We start from the raw sequence: 11,314 nt of genomic DNA on the forward strand, positions 1-11,314 counted from the left end.
TGCTCCCTTTCTTCTGCTGTCCTCCCAAAATCCGCCTGTTAGCGCCATTCTCGGATACGTTTAGGATCCATCTTTAACATGTTGTTTGTGTTAGCCTGGGGCGGACCAGACTCTTCCTGGAAGGGGGCTGTGTCACGTTGTGACATCAGCACGTGAGGACCTGCTCGTTTTCGTGGGTATGATGCAGTTTTTAGAGGATTACACAGAAATGTGTGAACGGATCAAAATACCACCTTGGGGTTCTTTATAGTGAGGAATGATCGTTATAATACACTTAAAACCTCAAAAGTAGATTTTTCATGGTATGCCCCCTTTAAGAAAACTATCTGAGCATCCAAAAATAACTGAGGGGGTATTTCTTTGGCCTGAAGGAAGTTCTTCATCTCAGGTTATGCTTCTTTATTCTTTTAAAACCAGAAGAGAGTTTTATCAATTAAGCCTTTCTGTAAATCGGCTTTTCTTTGCCCTTGGCCTGCCACCGGCATGAGAGCAGAGACTTCTGATGACAAGGCTGTTTAAATAGATTCCTGAGATATGGTCAGAGAAGAATTGAAAGGATTATGCTGGGATGTCTAGCCCTCTTTTTATTGATGAAAGCAGAGCAGAGAGAAGAGACACAAATGATCCAAATTCTTTGACAGCATAGATAGAAGAATGAGTGACAGTATGATGCTGCAGGACCCTGAAAAAATGAAATTATGAGCTTATCTCACTGGCGGCAAGTTAAAGGACTTGCTCTGAATGGGAAATTCTGTTTTCCGGCCAATAGAAAAAGGAATCTTTTAAGACCATATTATCTCTAACAATAGATCCACTCAAGGCGTTGTGTGATACATGAGGAGCATTGCACAGACTTGAAAGATCTCACAGCCTTTCGCTACGTGGCTAAAAATGTAAAGAAATGTCATAGCAATTCTCCTCTCACAGTCCTCATATTCAATAAGACTCCTTCTGGTGAATGAGATGTGAAATTACCTGCTATCAATATAGGGCCCCTTGATAAAAGGTATTTTCTGATCTCTCCGAATTGTATTATTTCACAATTCATTTTTGGTAGCAAAGTTAATGACCATCATGAATGCAGAGCTAGTCAGCCATCGCCTATTACTCCAAAGGTGTACATTAGGCCTGTAGGGAGAACCAGGTAAGTAATCAAGGACTAGCCAAGTGAAAGAAAGCCCAGAGTTTGATCATCTAAGAGACCTGCACTGAGGATGAGGAAAAGAGAGAAAGATGAGGCAGAAGAAGAAGGAAGACCCACTTTTCTTGACTTTAAAAGGGATTTATATCTACAAAAAAGCTATTTCCGATTTTAAAAGTGTTTAGTTGAGTTTTATGGTTATAATTGTGACTTTAGTTCAAAAATATGACATTAAATAATGAAAAAAAACACTTATTTGTTTTTCCAAGCCTAACTTCTTATGGAGCATCAAAGCATGTAAAAACATTTAAAATAAAAGGGACATCAAAAAGTCTAAAATCATCACTCAATATAGACCATATAAAATATGCAAGAGGTTTGATGCAATTGTTAAGAAACGAATGATTTACTTGAAATTCCCAAAGTGGCGTATCGTCAGGGCCTGCAAAGCCTTCACTGAAGGCCTAGAATCACAGAGAAGTGTTTTTCTGTATACATTTGTCCAAAAGATATTTTAGATCCAACTGTTCTGCCAGCTTCTCTCATACACTACTGTCACTGTTTTTTCACATAAAAGCTTCTAACCAATCAGATTTTAGCCCTCACTTGTTGCTAGGTTCATGAAAGCCCGTCTTACGCTCACACAGTCAGTGCTTTCGTCCTCACTTCCAGTTTTGCGGCGGGTTTTCATAAAAAAAACACTGCTGATTAAATTACAACCATATATGGATTAAATGTTACGTTGATTCAATCAGAATTTGAGTTAGTATCTCTGCAGTTTCATGAGGGTGTCTGATGATGTATTCGCCTCTGATTGGTCAAAGCTTGCGCCACCAAAATCTAACTTCTTCTGTACTTTGTGCAATTGCAGGGAATTCTGTCTATTGAAATTCTCCATTTATGATAGAACTGCTCCATGAAATAATATTCATATATAACACAATGTTGTTAGAAACATAAAATGGTTAATATTAATGAGGATAGTTTTGGTGGAGGAACACTGAAGGCTCAGCTTTTGAAATGCTCGAATCCCAAACATGCTCATGTAAAAACGTGTTACCTTGTACTTTGATGCTCTATGTGCATGTTTGTTTACTTCCTGCTTTTACTGGAAATCATAATCATCAAGTGAAGCCATTTAGATTTTAATTTAATGCTTCAAAATGTGAATTAACTCCAACAGCAAGAAACTTGACCAGAAGAAACTTTTACATTCTTCAAAGATTTTCCAATTTTCTTCCTGTAGTGTCTTTCTGAAATTATTAACAAATTAACAATTTTTTTTTTTTTTTTGCTTTATTGTTTTGCCAAACAGGAAAGGAGAAGAGTCCAAGCATGCAGTCGTTTGGAAAAACCTGCTTCTCCTGCAGTCCTCATTAGCCAGACAAACTCTTCAAATTAGAGTCGTGTTTGGCATTAAAGAGGATTTAAGGGTCTGTTTGAAATCTTGCAGGTGCTTCATACCCATAATTTTCCTACAAAGCAGTAAGCAGTACTATATAGTAAAAAAATATTTGTTGATAAAGTATTTTATGTAAGCTGGAGTTGGTAAAAGTATAAATATATTTGTCACAAGAACCTGATTTATTCTTCCATTTATCCTCATGCCTTTCAAGTTATGGAGATTCTAATGTGAGATGCTGCTGATCAGCCTTATTCTAATCGGAGTGAGTTAAAATTCTGCCGATGGGAGCTAAATTTATTTGCCAGTCTGAACACACAGTATTCTTTAATGCTCCACACTGCTCTGCAGATTGATTCGCCTCAGTTCTGCTTGACTTAAGCTGGTTCTCAAAATGAATTGATTAGGGCAGGAAAATACATTTTTACGCATTAAGCAACAGTCGATTCAGGTGGGTTATTAAAATACAAAGAAAACTGTCATCTGTTCAAATCTCCCAAAGTTTGCAGTCAATTGTTGTTTTTTTTAAGTTTTAAGCTCTTAATGTCCTTTTGAGGCTGTCATTTTGAAAGGACCTGGATAATATAATTTGATTTCTACAGAGCTGCATGGGAAATGTTTTTCCAACACTGTCGGGGCGTAGGGAAAAATCGATTTGGCGATATATATTTCGAAATTTTGTTTGGCGATACTTATATTGATTGAACCCTTCCGCTATCCTAAGCATGTTGGAATCATGCTTAGGATAACGGAAGGCAGTAAAATGCTGCAAAGACGACAACCCTTTTTTATGACAAATGCCTTAGGAATCAAACTATTTCACAGATGTTTCAAAGCATCATGCCACATATCCATTTTCTCTGAACCTATTCACAGCACAGTGTGAACGACAGTGGACCGACTCTTAACACTGAACGGTGACTTTGTTGTCAGATTTAGTCATTAATATAACTGTTCTTTCTTTTCCAGAGTTGTTAATGCAGTTTCAAAATAAATATAAAATAGATAAATTGTTGGGAAAAAAATAGCAACAAAAAAAATAGAAATTAAGGAAAACAATTGAGATTTTTCATTCATCCTTTAAAAAAACAGACTAGCAGCTAAACATGAAACAGCTGGTTAACATGCTGAAGTATAAAGATACATTTGCAATATAAAATCCCATTTAAAAAAGAATAATGTGCAAACAGTAAGTTTGAATGTTGTGAATTACTATTCATTTTCACCTTTTCCACTGGTAGAAACAGAAAAAGTAATATTGGATTGTGTCAAAATTGGGGAGCAAATGAAAAATAGACAAAAGGGCAGTAAAAAAATAAAATAAAAATAAAAGGATAAGAATCATTGAACAGCCGGTGAGGACAAACAAGCAGGATTAGGAACAAAAGAGATGAAAGAATCCAGCAAATGAGGATGGAAAAAAATGGAAAAATGAAGGAGGTGAAGAAGAGCCTGTGACATAAAGACAGATGAAGACTGATCCGAGAAAAGGAGAAGCCAAAAGTGGAAAGCCTACAGGGAACAAAGACGGGAAAACGGCAGTGAAAGCCTGGCAGAGAGCAGAAAGAACAGGAAAGAGCGACCGCAGCACAAGAGGGAGTGTGGTTCTGGGGTCACCATTCTTCCCAGTTTGAAAGAACCATTAGCAGTGTGTGCCTCAGATTTCTGTCTCCTCCTGTTACCATCAGTGCGGGAGCCATTCGAGTGGAAGACCTGAGTTAGTGCGGGCAGATCCCTGTCTGCTCCTCTTTTGTGTTTGCCAACACAATCCCACACTTTATAGGAAGTGTGTCTTTCATGCTTATCCACTGTTGATGTTTTCTACAGGTCAAAAGCCCTTCCTTCCTTCTGTCTCAGGTTTGATGCTGACTCACAACGTCTTGCTCTGTCAAGCACAATGTCTTATTAAGACACAATGGAGAAAACAAATGGAAACCTGAAAAAAAAGAGGTTAGGAGGTCTAAGCTCTGCTTTGCCATTGTTGTCATGTCGCTTCAGCTACTGCTTCATGAATGATTTGTGAGTGCTCAATTATTGATGAAGCTTCAGAGATCTGATGAGGTGCTCTGGGCCACTCGGTGGGACGGTTAGCTGGTGGGTGGGATGGTTTCCAGCAACCAAACAGAAACATTTGCATGTGCGATTCCAGTAAATGTGCAAATGTTTCCCCTTGGTGTGGCTAATGCAGAACCAATTTAAAGCTTCTAATCGGCTGTGATAAATGTGTGCATGTCTTTGAGCTTAAACTACAACTCGAGAATTTGGCTGAAGGAAAGAAAATAAAAAAGGTTCATTCTACTACATCTAATTGAAGAAATCCATTGCACAATTTTTGCATCAAAATGTGAGTTTGTGTTGAAATTGTCACAGTTATGATGCAACAGCTTCACATCCGGATCTGTGGACTAAAGCACAGCAGGGATTTAACACACGTTCAAGAATGCTGTATACTAGTGCATGTCCACCACCTTCAGTTGGCTTAGTGCAAAATGTGAAAACTGTGAAAATCTCGTAAATGTTGCTCCAGGCTTTTTTTATTTTTTAGTTAAAGCTCAAATGTGACAATTCTGGCTAACAACAAACCAAAATGATTAATTTCTCCTTCATCATTATTTTTAAACAGTGTGGACTACCAAAATCTGAATCTCTGATTTGTCAAAGTTCAACAGATTTAACTTTCAACGCACACTAATGGTCATTCCTTTTATGCGTAGAGCCCAAAAACGGTCACAGATGCTCATGTAGCTACATGTAAATGCCAGAGTTTTGAACATGGAAGCCCAAAACGTGCGTCTACATAGACTTTTTATTGGAAATGGTTGACTGAACGTGCATTGGTGTGCACGTAGCTTTAGATTATGCCTGCTTATTTACGACCTTCTCGATTAAACCAAATTAAGTTCAATGTCTCTCAGGGGTTTTATATGTTGATCAACTTGGATATTTAACAATGATCCCGGAGAATCATTAACAGATCAAATAGAAGAACAATCACTTCCAGTTATTCCTACTCATTTTGAAAGAGATTCAAACTTAGTAGCAAAAGTTGAAAGGGACGGAAAAAAAAAAAAAAAAACATCAAACAGTAATTACTGCATCCATATTTATAGTTTATGATCTGTGGACAAACATTCATTTACAGAGTTGGTAGCTATAGAAACCCTAACCCCAGACCCTAGGAACTGCCTTTAAACTCTTCATCCTCCTCAACTGATTTTTGCTTTCTTCTAACATTTTTCTCTTTCACCTGCTCTTCAAAGTTCTCTTAGTTTGTCTATTTATCTCAGTTTTACAGTCAAGAAAACATTGTTGAGGGATTTCATGAATGCTGTGCATTTCTTGAACGGTTACAAAAATCCGTCTGTACTTCTGTCCTCTCAGCATCCTCATTTTTCACACTCCTAAACTTCTTCATTCCACCACCAAATGTCATTTTCTTTTCTCATTCCGGATGACACACCAAGTATGAGCCTCTAAATCTCCTTGATAGCTGTTCAACTTGCTTTGGGAGAACCACCCGATCTCTCAAAGCAAGTTTCTACTTCTCCTTAAAAACCAAACATCACCACCACCTCTTCATCATCTTCACCACCAGACTCATCCTACACACCACCATCCAATGCTGTCTAGCTATACCATCACTAACCACAACATTACAGACTCTTTCAGATTTCGAGATGCTTTCAAGAAAAAAAATGTCCTCACCACTGTCATTTCCATTTCCATTTTTTTTTTTTTTTTTTTTTTAAGAAAAGTCTACAATCATCTTTCTTTCTGCATTCCTGTTTTAAAGACCACACTTAAACTTTTTGGTCTTATTACGGTTTTAATTCATGCTTGAGTGGGTATGTAAGCAAAAGACAACAATTTTTCTTTGGGATAAAAAAAAGTATCTACCCATCCATCAGTCATTTACATGGTGATCAAAGTGAGAGCTAAATAAAGTTTTTTAAAAAAAAGAATAATATAATGGAAAATGTGCTGTCTTTGCTCAACAGTAGCCACATTGGGCCACAGCAGGCGTGGCCCCAAAAGGGATACAGTGAGTTCTGAAGATGAAAGGATAATAGGAAATGGGAAGGTTATGACCATACCAGCTCCTACATGTCTTCCCCTTTGCCTGTTTTTTAGGGATTTAAAAAAAATAGTATTCAATTTGTATTTATTTATTGGGTGGGGAGGGTGCGTTGGGGCGGGGTAATGATGAAAATAAAAACAGGTAAAACAACTGCCTCCCTAAAGTAACCAGAGTTCTATAAACCATCATCTTTGAAACAGCTTTCACAGAATGCCATTCAAATTTGGTACACAAGGCAGGATTTTTCAAGCTCAACAAGCTGATCTGTTTTTCTTTACCTAGAAGTAAGACAAACAGATTTACCCTGGAAAAACATGAGAAATGAAAATAGCAGCTTGAGAAAAGCTGACGCAGCAGGAAAACAAACCAAAGAAAATCTGAAAAGAATTGTTACTGTTTTCTAAACAAGGCCCAGTTGGGGCAAAACTGTCCTGCTGGATGAGCTGCTGTTAACATTTTCACCTCAGCAGACCTGCAGACAGCCATGCAAAACACATTTGGAATCCAGAATTCCACCTGTGATAAATAAACCTCATGATATAATAACACTATCCTCCTCCAACAGTGAAGATTAAGTCTTATAATTGCAGCTTTATCTGTCCCCACATTCCCCATGTCCACAGAAACCGATCAACAGAGGAATTCCATCCATTTGTTGTCTTAAACCCACCATGTCCCTTTTGGGGTCACGCGAATGTCGGAGCCTGTCATGACTACCATTGGGCGAAGGTAGGGTATACCCAGGAGAGGGTACCAGTTTGTCGCAGGGCCAACAGAGGAGTTAAGATGCTCAATAACAGGCCCTAATAGGAGTGATAGAGAGTTCTCTAAAGTGGACAAACAGCTATGGAGAGCTGGAATGTTCTCCTTTAAAGCTGCTTCCAACCCCAAAGGTAATATTCGTCTTAATCACAGGACAGTGAAACATAATTCAGTTTTTTTGTCAGGCAGATGGTACCTTTGTTGAAGAGATTAATTACCATGTTCCACAGCATTAATGAAGGCCAATATCTGAAGGGAAAATGCAATTTGCCCTGAGTGCAAGGTTAGTGTAAACAGGTGAGTGAGGGCCAGAGAAGGTTGATCGCCTGTGGTTTCATAATCTATTCTCTGTGTGTGCCTGTTGAGCCTGAAGCTGGCATCCCTGAAGCAGGCAGTGGGAGTAATGGGCATTCAACCACCTGGCAGCAGAACCTGGATCACACACAAAGAAGATACACTCAGTTCTGCTTTGCACTCTTTTTTTCTCAATTGACTGTCTTTCAAAATATTAAAGACTTAAACTGGAAAACAAAGATTTACCACATTTGCATAGCAAGTGATTCTTGGATAGAATATCTACAACATGTCTGAGAAACAGGGTCATGGCACACAGAGCATTCTTTCTCTGTGTCCAAATATGTGTACTTATGAATCAGATTATTTGTTTTGTCTTTCAACACCAAACGATTGCTTGCATAATGGAAAAAGTTAATTCTGTTGGTATTATTAGAGCTTCTCAAGCATTTTGATTGCAAAAAGCAACAATATTTACATAAAATATATATAATTTGTTGAATTTGACCATTTTTACTTGTATATTCTCAGGGTCTATTCAGAAAGGAAAAGTTCATCAGTCCAGACTGAGTTGGCTTAATTTGGTCCAGATTGACTCGTGAACCCTGCATTTTGACTTTTCAGCTTTGAACCAAAGCTTGTAAACAAAACAACATGACTAAAGATCTCTTCACTCATTGGCAAGGAATTACGAGGGCAAAGCACAGAGAGAAAAAATAATGGAAGTCCTTTTTGCAATCCTTGTTGGAATAGTTCATTTATTCAAACTTTGTATTTTATGGACCGATTTTGAACATCTGTATCAACATCTGGCACAACACTTTTTACTGCTGCTTTGGTATGGCGATGGTATGTTGCAAAGCTGGTTGCTTAGGAAATGTAGAGGAAGGTTCTGTTAAGTGTCTATGATGTATAGATTATCAGGAAAACAGTGTGAGAATCAATGTGTATCATGTTGAAAGTTGTTTTAATGAGCCTGCATTCATCGTTGCTCCATGTTTTTTCCACAGCTCTCTGTTTACAGCCCGTAGTGACCAGCTACGGTGGCCATTTGGGTTTAGCTTTTTCGCACAGAGCCTGTTATGAGTGAGAAACCAGCGACTGAGTGAACCGGAGCTCAGTCGGATTGGAAACAGAGACCACCTCAAAAGATGGCCTGAGAGTAGTGCCTGGTGCTGGATCAGAGTCCGCCTGAATGTATTCAGACTAAAAATTTGCTTTATTACTGGGGAAAATGAACTCTGGTTCATTTTAAGCAAACCGAATGTGTCAAGTCTGAATATAACCTTAAATATGTACAAAAGGAACACTTGAGCATACAGAAAGAATTGTTTACAACTTTAGCAGATGAAGCAAGCTTTCCCTTAGACCAGTAGTTAATAATGAATGACATGATTTTCTATCATAATCCTTTTTTTTGTTTAAATCCTTTTTTTTTTTTTGTTTAAAGTCTGCAGTCGGTGGATTTCAGACCTAAACATCAGGACACAGAGCATGAGTGCCTGTCGAGGAGTTAGGTCCGACAAATTGCTGTTGGCAGCTCGGTGGTAATCTGCCTGAAATTCGGAACATATCAGGGAAATGAAAGGTGAAAAGCAGCAGCTGAGCGGCACCAAAGTCACGACGCACCGATTGCTTCAAAGAGGAGTCTGTTCCCATCAGGGCAAATGGAGAGGTTGAAAACAGGGCAAAAGTGATCTGCACTATTATGACTAAATGTCAGAAATATAACAAATGTAGACCTGAACCAAAATAGATTTTGATAAACCTTATATAGGGGAATTGTTTTGTTTCCACCTGTTTAACTGGATTCAGGAGACAGATACCTCTTGTTCTTCAGTCTAACCTTCTTACTTGTTGAGTTGACTTGAATGACCCTTAGTGATGCCTTTATTTTTGATGCTATTGAGTCGACTGCTTAAGCTCATCCCATAGTGCACTGCAAACCTTTCCTTAAGATCTCACCAGTCAATATAACGCTTTCTACAGTTAAATATATAAGGCTAAAAGTACAAAAATGGAAAAAGTTTGATTAATAAAAAGGCAAAAATTGAAATCTACAGGAAAAAATTACAGCTTATCAAGTAAACGACTGATTTAATTTAAGAATTTCAGATTAAATACAAATTTTAAAATATTTAAGAATTCCAGAAAAACAAAAGTATTTTAAAATTTTAATTTTTAGTATTTAGTCATTGGTTAGGGGAAAAACTAGATTTGAGAGTGATAAAAAGGTGCTTGGAATGAAAAAAAAAAAGAAAAAATCCCTATAACTTAGAAACATATTGTTCTGGTTCGGTCATGTTTTCCTTTCTTGGTTATGGTGTTGTTTTGCGCTTATGTTTTTCTTTCTGTTTGTGCCTCTACAACGTGGCGGGGGGCAGGAGGCGTGGCTTTCTCTACCTGGTGGCCTTGCACACCTGCTTCCCATCTTTAATTTGTGCACCTTCAAAAGCCTCTCTCTGGCTCCTCCAAACTGCCAGGTTATTTATTTTCAGTTCAGTTCCTTCCTGGTTCCACGTGAAGCTTTTGTTGGCCTTGCTCATTGTGAAGCAAATTAAACATCACTGCTTATCCATCACATCTGACTCTGCTCTGGGATCTGTCTACTGACCTTGACACATATAGTAGAAAATACTTCAAAAGACAAAAAAAAAAATAAAAAAAAAAACACTGTTTTGCTTGATTTGACCTTCTCAGTAATGTGTTCAGCTGAGAATAGTTACACCCTTTTGTTAAAAAAAAGACCCAAGAAACAGAAGATTTCCTTTGCAACTATTAATTTAACACTGGAATTCCTGGAACTTTCAGCTTCTGCTGTAATGCCCCCCTCCCCTTCTCAAAGTAGTGTTGTGGTGATCACCTTAAACCAGCAACAATGACTTCCTGATTTCGCAATGCAGATTGTAAGGTTTAAATTTGCAGGTGAAAGAAGTATTTTTAACACAGACAAATACGATAAATGACAATCTGGTAACATGGGGGGGTACATTTTAAAGATTTTAAAACAAGAACATTGTGTTTACTTTTAAATTTTATTTTCACCTCAAAACTACTCAATGCAGGTAAAAGAAGAATAATTTTTAACACAGACAAATGCCTTTAAACCATCAACAATGACTTCCTGATTTCGCAATGCAGAATGTCATGTTTAAATTTAAGTTTGACATGCATTCCAGATTCCGCCACTAGACGGTCAAGTGGTTATGGCTGCGGACTTACATTCAGAAGGTCATGGGTTCGAATCCCGCTCAGGAATAGTCCACATGAAATATTTGTTTTTACTTTTAAATTTTACTTTAACCTGGAAACTACTCAATGCAGGTGAAGGAAATATTTTTAACACAGACAAATGCTTTAAACCATCAACAATGACTTCCTGATTTCACAATGCAGAATGTTATGTTTAAATTTAAGTTTGACATGCATTCCAGATTCCGCCACTAGACGGTCAAGTGGTTATGGCTGCGGACTTACATTCACAAGGTTGTGAGTTCGAATCCCGCTCAGGAATAGTCCACATGAAATATTTGTTTATACTTTTAAATTTTATTTTTACCTTAAAAAACTGTTCAATGCAGGTGAAAGAAATATTTTTAACACAAACAAATGCCTTTAAACCATCAACAATGACTTC

At 37.7% G+C, this 11,314-nt stretch overlaps 1 long non-coding RNA gene across 1 annotated transcript in view; it reads right to left on the reverse strand.

The window, feature by feature from the left end:
* Positions 1-6,268: 6,268 nt before the first annotated feature.
* LOC118599635 overlaps positions 6,269-11,314 on the reverse strand; it is a 33,583-nt gene continuing 28,537 nt past the window's right edge. The window contains exon 3 of the long non-coding RNA XR_004949067.1: positions 6,269-7,815. This is a non-coding gene — a long non-coding RNA (uncharacterized LOC118599635). The remainder of the gene's footprint in view (positions 7,816-11,314) is intronic.

The sequence above is a fragment of the Oryzias melastigma genome, linkage group LG14, assembly GCF_002922805.2.
Source record: "Oryzias melastigma strain HK-1 linkage group LG14, ASM292280v2, whole genome shotgun sequence".
NCBI classification, from domain to species: Eukaryota; Metazoa; Chordata; class Actinopteri; order Beloniformes; family Adrianichthyidae; genus Oryzias; species Oryzias melastigma.